The sequence below is a fragment of the Lithobates pipiens genome, unplaced genomic scaffold, assembly GCF_037356315.1.
Source record: "Lithobates pipiens isolate NorthernLeopardFrog02 unplaced genomic scaffold, aLitPip1_a1.2 Scaffold_18, whole genome shotgun sequence".
In the NCBI taxonomy this organism is placed as follows: Eukaryota; Metazoa; Chordata; class Amphibia; order Anura; family Ranidae; genus Lithobates; species Lithobates pipiens.
Window position 1 is genome coordinate 39767240 of NW_027507758.1, and position 12657 is coordinate 39779896.

The following is a 12657-nucleotide window of genomic DNA, read 5'->3' on the forward strand; positions in this document are numbered from 1 at the left end:
AAAAATCTGAATTTTTGGCAATATAATGACCTAAACCCCCAGAACATTGTATATTTTCTGAAAGCAGAGGCGACAGGTAATAGTTGCAAATTTTTGTTTCGCATGATATTTGCGCAACTGTTTATTAGCCGTTACAGCCCCAGAAGATTTTACCCCCTTCCTGACCAGAGCACTTTGTGTAATTCGGCACTGCGTCGCTTTAACTGACAATTGCGACGTTACACCAAAACAAAACTGACGTCCTTTTTTTCTCCCACAAATAGAGCTTTCTTTTGGTGGTATTTGATCACCTCTGCGGTTTTTATTTTTTGCGCTATAAACAAAAAAAAGATCGACAATTTTGAAAAAAAAAAAGCAATATTTTTTACTTTTTGCTATAATAAATATCCTCAAAAATATATTAAAAAAAACACATTTTTTTCCTCAGTTTAGGCCGATATGTATTCTTCTTTGTATTTTTGGTTAAAAAAAAAAAAAAAATCGCAATAAGCATATATTGATTGGTTTGCGCAAAAGTTATAGCGTCTACAAAATAGGGGATAGATTTATGGCATTTTTATTATTATTATTTTTTATTAGTAATGGCAGCGATCTGCGATTTTTTTATTGTGACTGCGACATGGTGTACACATCGGACACTTTTGACACTATTTTGGGACCATTGGCATTTATACAGCGATCAGTGCTATAAAAATGCACTGATTACTGTGTAAATGACACTGGCAGTGAAGGGGTTAAACACTAGAGGGTGATCAAGAGGTTAAGTGTGTCCTAAGGAGTGATTTTAACTGTAGGGGGTGGGGGGGCTACCACTGACATGACAGAGATCACTACTCCTGATGAGACGGATGCAGTGATCTCTGTCATGTCACTAGGCAGAACAGGGAAATCCCCGTTCTGTGGCTCCGTGACACGATCGCGGGACACCGGCGGACATCGAGTCCGCGGGACCCGCAGGCATGGTCACGCTGTATGCGGAAGGGCGTGCGCCCACTAGCCCCACCACTTAAAGGGGACATACAGGTATGCCTATTTGCCCACCGCTGCCATTGTGCCAACGTATATTGGCGCGCAGCGGTTCGCAAGTGGTTAAATGCAAATTTTCAGGAAAAAAATATATAATAAAAAGAATTTTAGTGCAAAACCACACAATATATTACCCATTTTTTGGTTAAAAATATAAAAGATGAGGTTGCATCGTAAATAGATATCAAACATTCCATGACTTAAAATTCCGTGTGCCGGGGATATTGCCAAAAATGATGGTACCCAAAAATCTATAGGTGGCACTTTAACAGCTCATTAGTTTAGAGTTAACTAGGAGTTCTTCTGCTAGAATTATTGTTCTCACTCTGACGTTTGCGGCAATATGTCACGCGTGTCACATGCCACAAAAGAAAGCTGTATTTGTGGGAAAAAAAGGACGTCAATTTTGTATGGGTGTAACGTCGCACGACCGCGCAATTGTCATCTAAAATGACGCAGTGCCGAATCGCAAAAAGTCCTCTGGTCAGGAAGGGGGTAAAATCTTCTGGGACTGAAGTGGTTAAGAAAAAGTAGAACACATTTTGGCCACTAGATGGAGCTGACAATCATAGGAAATCATTGTATTAGAGAAAATACTGGATACATTTGTGCAGCCTGGGTGAATGCTTGTGACATTCATCCAAATAATGGTTAATAATGGCCAGTTGATAAACTCCCATGGTTTCCAATATCGCCTCTATGCCGACGACACCCAGATCTATCTCTCCACTCCTCAACTCACCCCCCCGATCTCCTCACAGATCTCCAACTTACTGAATGACATATCAGTATGGATGTCACACCCCTTCCTCAAACTCAATCTTTCTAAAACTGAACTTGTTATATTTTCTCCTTCACGATCCCCCCCCCCCCCGTGACTTCACCATTAATATCAACAACACAACCATTGGTCCCTCCACTCATGCCAGAGTCCTGGGTGTAATCCTTGACTCTGACCTCTCCTTCAGCCCCCATATCCAATCACTGGCTGAATCCTGCCGCCTTCACCTCCGCAACATCTCCAGAATTCACCCCTTCCTGACTAATGACACCACAAAGCAACTTCTTCACTCCTTGATTATTTCCCGCCTTGACTACTGCAACTCTCTCCTTGATGGCCTACCCTTACTCAGGCTCCTCCCCCCTTCAGTCTATTATGAATTCTGCTTCCAGACTAATACACCTCACTAACCGATCCGTGACTGCTGCTCCTCTCTGCCAATCCCTTCACTGGCTTCCTCTACCCCACCGTATAAAATTCTAAATGCTAACCATAACATACAAAGCCATCCACAACATCTCCCCCATCTACATCATCAACCTCATCTGCAGATCTCGCCCAAATCGCCCCCTCCGCTCCTCCCAGGACCTCCTCTCTAATTCCCTTGTTACTTCCTCTCATGCTCGCCTTCTGGACTTCTCCAGAGCCTCTCCCATCCTCTGGAACTCCCTGCCCCAGTCTGTCCGATCAGCCCCTACCCTGTCCACCTTTAGGAAATCCCTGAAAACTCATTTATTCAGGGAAGCCTATCCCACACCCACCTATCCCACACCCAACTAACTGCCCCACCCCCATCAGATCATTCTCCGCATCTATTACCTTTTGTACCACCACCTCCTCCCTTTAGAATGTAAGCTCTACGAGCCGGGCCCTCCTGTACCTTTTGTATTGAACTGTACTGTAATTGGGTTGTCCCCCTATACATTGTAAAGCACTGCGTAAACTGTTGGCGCTATTAAAATCATGTATAATGATAATAAAAATAATAATAATAATAAAATAGATCCCACTATTTACTCAATAACTGCATATTCTGGTATCCGTTTTTGTAACAAGCCATGCTACCAGGGGTGGACTGACAACTCATGGGGCCCCCAGGCAATCCAAGATTATGGGGCCACACAGTATACACACACACACACACACACACACACACACACACACACACACACACAGTATACAATCACACAGTATACACAGACATGTTTCTATTGGCTGAGAAGGTACTGGAGAGGTGGGGCAGCTATAATCTCTGGATTTTTAGACCAAAAGGATGTCAGAAAGGGACATTTCAGAGACAGATGTAAAAAAAAAAAAACATAGATTTTTACATACTGTCCCTGGTTTACTGAGGCTGGCAACCCTGATGGGGCCCCCTAGTGGCTCGGGGCCCTCGGGCAGTGCCCGAGTGGCCCAATGGTCAGTCCGCCCCTGGATGCTACACATCTACAATGTCCAAATGCAATTTTTCTATCGCAGGTGTAACACGGCTCTTTAAAACGAAATGATAATTTTCAGGTGAAGCATCTTATTATGATAATAGTTTATGACTATGGCACCTTCATGCAGACAGACAGAATGCGGGCTTTGCACAGATATATAAATAATAAGTGAACCCCGAGACGAAACGAGTCGTTTTGTAACGGTGATAACAATTCCGCAGTTGTAGCTGTATGAAAACTTTCCTCCCAATAATGCAGAAGGGTTAGGCATTAACATATAATCAGATTTTGGGTCATCGTTAAGCAGCGTCAGCCGAATACTCCGACGCAAGTAGTTTTGCTGAATGATATCATCTTTCAAAAAATGATGACTCAAGCAAGTTTCCAGTCACCGTTTCATTAAGAGAAGCATGTTCTCCTTGCGCTCCCACCGCTACATTTTGTCTGGCTGGACATTCGCTCCTCTACCCGTCTGTGCGCGATCTATTAATGCGTTCTGGAAGCATTACCTTATACGACACCGGCAAGATTCCTACATAACACTCCTACCCTTACAGACATTTTTTTTTAATACTGGAGTTAACCATAGAACAATGAGCCTCATGCAATGATTAAAGTGTTACTAAACCCACAAAAGTAAAATCAGTCTGTATATGCAGTAAAGCATGCTTGTTATACTCACTGTGGAACCTAAGGGGTTAATCCTCTGCATTGTGTAAAAAAAAAAGTCTGTTTGATCCTGTCTTCTCTGATCCTCCCCTTCTTCTACTGTCCCCAATCCATCTGCTGATAGAACAGAGCCTTGGAGGCACTCTGCATATGCTCAGTTTGGTGTGTATTGCTAGAGACATTTTTTTTGGGAAGGGTGCATGTGATCGGCACAGGGCCAATCAGCACTGTCCAGACAGAAAGTCAGCCTCATAGGACAGTCAGATAAGAAAGAAAACTCCTCCTGCAAGCTTGTGCTCAGCTACACACTGATAGGAGCCACAAGACTGCTTTATACAATGATCGGAAAAGCTATATAGCAATTTATATTTACTAAAATAATTAAATTTCCATGTTCTGTTTACTGTGGGAAACCCGATGTAGTAAATGCAGGGTCCGAGGTTTAGTGACACTTTAAGTTAGAATCCCAGACCCTCAACCCCATGAGTACAACTGTCATTTTTTTATTTTTTTTGTACACCACCCTCCTATATGGAAAAATAGAAAAAACAGACTGCGCTTAAAGAGGAAGTAAACCCTGATGAGTTTACTTCCTCTTTCATTCCCTGCAAAGATAAAGCATAATGGACTATGCATTGCATAGTAGCCCATTATGTGTCACTTACCTGACACAGGAGCCAGCGAAGTCACCGCTGTCCCCTGTAGTCCGGAGCGTCCATCTTCTCGGTGGGTCTCGCTGCTCCTCCGCTGTCATTCAGCGAAGCCGCGATGATGTCACTCCCGCGCATGCGCACGGGAGCCGCCACTCGTGGCATATCGCCGTTGACCGCGGCTCGCTCAGTGCACCTGCGAGCCGCTGTCTACGGCGCATGCGCCGTAGACAGCGGTGCCTGTCTTTCGGCAAATATCTCCTAAACCGTGTAGGTTTAGGAGATATTTCTTGGACCTACAGGTAAGCCTTAATCTAGGCTTACCTGTAGGTCAAAGTGTGTTGTAAGGGTTTACAACCACTTTAAGACAGATATGCCCTGTTTCCCCGAAAATAAGACCTATCATGATTGTCGGTGATGGCTGCAATATAAGCCATACCCACCAAATAAGCCCTACCTTGTTTCCCCAAAAATAAGCCCAACCCTGAAAATAAGACCTACAAGGACTTTAACTAGGGCTTATTTGGGGGGTAGGGCTTATATTGCAGCCATCACTGACAATCACGCTAGGTCTTATTTTTGGGGAAAGGGTATATAAATAAATAGCTGCAGCTCAAAATTGTGAGATATACACAAATTACAAATATAGAAAAATAGAAAAAACAGGCTGCGCTTAAGACAAGCACTCTATATGGGCTTCTCTGCAATCAGTAAACATGTGCGTTTCATTTCTATTATTTTTTCGGAAGAAAGTTCAGTTTTCGAAGATTTGGATTCATTCAAATTTCCGGATCACAATAGTAACAAATTTCAACGAATTAGAAATAACGAAACAAAATAACAAATTTGAACTCAGAAAAGAATAGCATAGAATAGAACCGTCTTCTAAAATTTGAATTGAATAAAAATATAACGATTATACTAACCGAATCTGAATATACAAAACAAATTCCGAAAACAAATAATTCTAACAGAACGAGTACGACGAAACAAAATTATTAAAGTGGAGGTAAACCCCATTCATGAAATCAGACCTGGGCACATACAGTGCTTTGAACAAGTATTCATACCCCTTGACATTTTCCACATTTTGTCATCTTACAACCAAAAACATTGTATTTTATGTGATAGATCAATACAAAATGGCACATAATAGTGAAGTGAAATGATGAATGATTTTTAATTTTTTTTTACAAATAAATATCTGAAAAGTGTGGTATGCATTTGTATTCAGCCCCCTTTACTCTGGTACCCCCAACTAAATTCTAGTGGAATCAATTGTCTCCAGAAATCACCTAATTAGTAAATAGAGACCACCTGTGTGTAATTTAATCTCAGTATATATACAGCTGTTCTGTGAAGCTCTCAGATGTTTGTTAGAGAACCTTAGTGAACAAACAGCATCATGAAGGCCAAAGAACACACCAGGCAGGTCAGGGATAAAGTTTAAAGCCGAGTTAGCTTGTAAAAAAATATCCCAAGCTTTCAACATCTCACGGAGGACTGTTCAATCCATCATCCAAAAATGGAAAGTGTATGGCACAACTGCAAAACCTACCAAGACATGGCCGTCCACCTAAACTGACAGGCGGGGCAAGGAGAACATTAATCAGAGAAGCACCCAAGAGGCCCATGGTAACTCTGGAGGAGCTGCAGAGATCCACAGCTTAAGTGGGAAAATCTGTCCACAGGACAACTATTAGTCGTGCACTCCACAAATCTGGCCATTATGGAGGAGTGGCAAGAAGAAAGCCATTGTTAAAAGAAAGCCATAAGAAGTCCCATTTGCAGTTTGTGAGAAGCCATGTGGGGGACACAGCAAACATGTGGAAGAAGGTGCTCTGATCAGATGAGACAAAAATGTAACTTTTTTGCCTAAAAGCAAAACGCTATGTGTGGCGGAAAACTAACACTGCACACCATCCCCTGAGCACACCATGCTCACTGTGAAACATGTTGGTGGCAGCATCATGTTGTAGGGATGCTTTTCTTCAGCAGGGATAGGAAAGTTGGTCAGAATTGGTGGGAAGATGGATGGAGCCAAATACAGGGAAATCTTAGAAGAAAACCTGTTAAGAGTCTGCAAAAGACTTGAGACTGGGGTGGAGGTTCACCTTCCAGGAGAACAACGACCCTAAACATACAACCAGAACTACAATGGAATGGTTTCGATCAAACAAAGCATATTCATGTGTTAGAATGGCCCAGTCAAAGTCCAGACCTAAATCCAATTGAGAATCTGTGGCAAGACTTGAAAATTGCTGTTCACAGACGCTCTCCATACAATCTGACAGAGCTTGAGCTATTGTACAAAGAATGGGCAAAAATGTCACTCTCTAGATGTGCAAAGCTGGTAGAGACATCATCAAAAAGATACAGAAAACTAAAAGCAGCGTATGATGGAAATCGCATGAAAACGTATTAGTCTTTAGATAAGTAACATGATGAATTTATTGCAAGAGTCAAATATAAAAAGTTGCAGCAACAGTCAGTAGTAGTATAGATACTTGTAGATGGTTGCAGAAAAGTCATAAAAGCATATAGCTAAATAAGATACTGGTATAAATAATAAATGATACCACTGCTGAGTCCGGATGAGAGGGGGCTAACATCAACCAATCGGCTTCAGGCTGGACCGTGGAAAGGGCTGTCACAACTCTAAATAGATGGTATGAAAATCCCAGTATGACAGGGGGGAGGATGGTGTCTCAAATGTTGTAGCTGGCAGATGAAAGCGCTCAGCCTACAAACACACATACAGGAACGGTAAGGAGGATCCTCAGATGGGCACAGCAAGCCCTACCGTGAGACGTGGGATGACACTCCTATGAGGATGCTGTGTAGCTGAGCTGTGTAAAGTCTAGACAGCGACAATCACAAGGGGGAAGGAAGCCAAAAAAGCCGAGCAGGCAGACTAGGAGCCGGACGCACTGGGTGACGCCAGCTTTACCACGGAAACAAAGGGAAGGCAGAAACAACAGGAACTCATCAGTAATCAGCAGTGGAACATCAAGGGGTGTGAATACTTTTTCAAGGCACTGTATATCTGTAGTGTTTACTTATCTCTCTCCAGAGCCCTATGTCCTTTGTCTTTTCACTGTTCTGTTTCTCTCTTATCAAAACATACGAAAAGACAAAAATGTGTAAGAACGTGCAAATACCGTTAAAGTCTATGGGACATGAACGTGAATAATCAAAAGTGTTCATTTTAAAGGCTTATATGCAGGTTATTGTGAATTACTACACCACGCTATATGCTAAATAAATATACAGATGACGTAGCAATAATGATTGATATTACATATACATTGGTGACAGTCCCAATTTTGTGATATTTAGTGCCCGTGCACAAAAATAAATCCGGTGCTTCTTATGCCACGTACACACAACCGGACTTTGACAGTAAAGGTCCAATGGAACGAATCCATCGGACAATTCGATCACGTGTGGGCTCCATCGGACCTTTGCTGTCCAAAAATCTGATGGACTTTAGAAATAGAGCATGTTTCAAATTTATCAGCAGGAACTCCGCCGGACCCAGTTCCTATCAAGAAATCTGTTCGTGTGTATGCTAGTCTGATGGACAAAAATCGACAGTAGGGCAGCTATTGGCTACTGGCTATGAACTTCCTTATTCTAGTCCAGTCGTACGTCATCACATTCAAATCCATCAGACTTTGGTGTGATTGTTGACCAAGTCCGTTCATTCGGAAAGTCCGTCAGAACTCCACCGAAAGTCAGTCGGGAAGACCGTCGGAGCTAGTCCAGTCGTGTGACCGCGGCAGAAGTGCTCAAACAAGGTGTCCCCACATGGATGCGCACTCACCCCTCGGTATGGACCAGCTATCTCTAGTTTGGTCAAATAAATGTGTGGGGAGACCCCTGAAGATTATTTTGCAGACGGTTCCTGGAATGAATGTGCCTCATAAAGATAGATATGAAAAAAAAGTGCTTCATTGCGCAACACCGTTTAAAAATGTTATTTTAAAATCATAAGGCCTCTTTCACAGTAATGATCTGCCCCGTGAAGATCCGCTCACTCAGCGGGGATCGCTCTGTTGTCCCCGCTGAGCCGGCTGCGGACAGGGCGGTCTCCGCACACTGTGCAGGGACTGCCCTGTCAGATCTCCGCTCTCCTCTATGGGGATCGGACGAGCACGGACCGTCTGTCCGTGTTCGTCCGATCCTCTCTGCAGACGGATAGAAAAATAGGATTTTCCTCCGTCTGCAGAATCGGACTGTTGTGGAGGCGGACGAAATCGGGTGTCTGCGGATGCTCATCCGCAGACACCCGCTATCCCATAGGAATGCATGTATGTCCGTATTTCATCCGCAAACGGATGGATGAAATACGGACATATCGTCCGCATGTGTGAAAGGGGCCTAAGACACAAAAACAGTCAAACTCACATGTAAGGGTGCTTGTAGCCTGGCACCCAGTGTGAATTAGCAGGTGATTTATTAGGTAAATCGACCCATAGACAATAGTGGACTGCTGCCGCAGTTCTAACTCGAATTCCGTTTGGAAATGGTGGGCGGAAGTGGGTCGCGATGACGCTATTAAGCCTCGATGCGTTTCAGCCAAACAATAAGCCATCACCAGGAAGCTCCCTGATGATGGCCATTGATTGGCTGACATGCTTCAGTAAAAGAATCTTCAGGGGTCTCCCAACACGCTGAATTGACCAAACTAGAGATAGTTTGTCCGTACCGAGGGGTGAGTGCACATCCATGTGGGGACACCTTGTCTGAGCACTAAGGAGCACGGAATTTATTTTTGAGCATGAGCACAGGATTGGGACTGTTACCAATGTAATGTCAATCATTATTGCTACGTCATTTGTATATTGATTTATTTATTTATTTAGCATATAGCGCGGTGTAGTAAATCACATATTGTTTATTTGCACAGCAAATTTTTCACTGCAGCTGTATATTTAGATTTAACAGCTTTCCAACCAGCAGAATAGCACGGCTGGGTGAAACGACGTTATCTTATCGTCGCTTCGCCTTTTGGCCATTAGGAGGGCGCGCGTGACCGAAACACGTGCCCGACCCCGATGCGAGTGCCCGGCGGGTGCAATGACAGAGCGAGAACCGGGATCTGTGTGTGTAAACACACAGATCCAGTTTCTTTCAGGCGAGAGGAGACAGATCGTGTGTTCATACTATGTATGGACATCGATCTCTGTCTCCTGTCTCCTAGTAGTCAGTCCCCTGCCCCCACAGTTAAAACACACACTAGGGAACACAATTAACCCCTTGATCACCCTCTAGTGTTAACCCCTTCCCTGCCAGTGACATTTACACAGTAATCAGTGCATTTTTATAGCACTGATCGCTGTATACTTGTCAGTGGTTTCAAAGATGTGTCAAAAGTGTCTGATATGTCCGCCATAATGTCGTAGTCCCAATAAAAATAGTAAAAAAAAAAGATAATAAAAAGGCCATAAATCTATCACCTATTTTGTAGTTGCTATAGCTTTTGCGCAAACCAATCAATATACATTTATTGCGATTTTTTTTGATTTTTTTTTTATCAAAAGTATGTAGAAGAATACATATACATATGTGATATTGTATTTTGTTATATTTTTGTTATAAATTGTGAATAAATTCTTTTTTTATATATATATCTTTATGTCTATTACTAATTAGGCACCGCAATAATCCCCCTCTTTCCTAACCACCATTTTTTTCTAAAATATTTGGGGATGAGGTGCCATATCTGAAAAGGACCCCGTTGCCACATTTTTCCCATAAATTTGTAAACAACAAATCTCAAAAAGAGGCTCGGTCCTTAAGTGGTTAAATAAGTGTTTAACCACCACAGTACCACTTGCAAGCAACAGGTAGCAATAGATACACCAGAACTTCTACTAGGTACAGTATATAGCTAGGCCTATTATACTTGTAGTGAATTATTTATATTTACATTATTTCAGAGCAAAATGTGCACCAATATATTTTGTGAGCTTTGTGTGATTTGAGTATTGTGCTTCTACACATGCAAGCTGTGACACAATTTTTTTATTTTTTTTAAACAGTGTAAAAATAAAAAATAAAAGGTAAAATAAATAAGAAATTTTTTTTTTTTTTTTAAATGCACCCCGTCCCGATGAGCTCGCATGCAGAAGCGAACGCATACGTAGACATACCATTATATGTCAGCATATATACCTAGATTTAGGGAGTAAACTTGCCTTTAGATAAAAAAAATTCATGAAACTGAATGGGTCACTCGCATTTAAAAAATAAGAGGAAGATTAATAATAGGAAGATTTGGAGTTGCTGCCCTATTGCAAACAGCCAGGTGGCGCTATGTAAATAAAATAAAGTTCCCTTTAAAAAAAAGAAAAGTGTGTGAGATATGAGAGTAGACATGTGCAATTTGTTTTGTTCTGAATTAGTTTTTTAACAAATTTGGACAAATTCCTTAATTCGGAAATATCCAAGTCAACGAAAACACATTTTAACGATTTTTTCGAAATATTCGTAAATTCAAGATGTGAAAATCCGGAAATCTGAAATAATAACTAACTAATAATAACGCAACTATTAAAAACTATTAAATTATAGGTATTGGAATTTCCTTTCGAATTTATCCGAAGTTACAAATTATCCGAAATAAGGAATGCAGTATCTAAATGAATGGAATGGAACGATTTAATAACAATTAATAATAATAAATAATGATAATAAAAGCGTATTATTATTATTATTATTTATTATTAATTAGTTCTGACGGCATTCCTTATTTTGAATAACTCGTAACTTCAGATAACTTTGTATTTGTTATGTTCGCTAACAGACAAATTTGAAAAGAAATTCCAATACCTATAATTTAAGTTCGTTTTTATTAGTTAGTTAGTTATTTATTAGAATATTTGGATTTCTTTCTTATTTTCGGATTTTCGAATTTATGAATTTATGAATTGTGATCATAACGAATGACCTGAAAATCGAAAATAAAAATTAATTAAATAAAAACGAACACATTTTTCAGGAGTGCACATTTCTATATGAGAGCTGGCCCTGTTATTGTTGTACATTGCCACCTTAAGTAAATTTATACTTGGGAGAGATCTATACTATACTATATAAAAAAAAATATATAAAAAAAAAACACTTGGTCTTTTACTGCCGTCCCGTCCCTACTGATCACTACATCACTATAGGAAACTTTGGGAAACCACCCAATTTTGTTTTAAATTTTTTCTCCTAGCAGGGGTGTCAAACTCAATTACATCACAGGCATCAGCATTATGGTTGGCTTCAAAGGGCCAGTTGTATCTGTATGGCTATGTAGCACTTTCCCCATAGGGGCCGCATGATGATGCTTGTCCCCTGTTATTGGCAAGACCTTGTAAGCCTCTTGACCCCACTGATACTCTAGGTTCAAGCATACACTATATTGCCAAAAGTATTGGGACACCCTCTAAATCATTGGATTTAGGTTTTCCAGTCACCTCCATGGCCACAGGTGTATAATAAAATCAAGCACCTAGGCATGCATCTACAAACTTTTGTGAATGAATGGGTCACTCTCAGGAGCTCAGTGAATTCAAGTATGGTGTTGTCATAGGTCTACAATAAGTCCATCTGTGAAATGCCCATGCTACTAAATATTCCACGGTATAACAAAGTGGAAGCAATTTGGAACAACAACAGCCACAAAGTGGTAGGCCACATAAAATCACAGAGCAGGGTCAGCGCATGTTGAAGCCCACAATGCACAGAAGACGCCAACTGACTGCAGAGTCAATAGCTACCGACCTCCAAACTTCCTGTGGCCTTCAGATTATCACAACATTAGTGCATGGAGAGCTTCATGGAATGGGTTTCCCTGGCTGAGCAGCTGCATCCGAGCCTTAGATTACCAAGTGCAATGCAAAACCCTGGATGCAGTGGTGTAAAGCATGCCCCCACTGGAGTCTAGAGCAGGGAAGACGTGCTCTCTGGAGTGAAGAATCACACTTCTCTATCTGGCAATCCGATGGATGGGTCTGGGTTTGGCATTTGCCAGGAGAACAGTACTTGCCTGACTGCATTGTGCAGGGCAGCTGATAAGGGGGGACCACCAGTCCTC

The 12657-nt window shown here is 41.6% G+C and overlaps 1 protein-coding gene across 2 annotated transcripts in view; it reads right to left on the minus strand.

The window, feature by feature from the left end:
• The window catches only part of STON1 (stonin 1), a 164236-nt gene that overhangs the window by 1326 nt on the left and 150253 nt on the right, over positions 1-12657 (minus strand). The window lies entirely within an intron of this gene.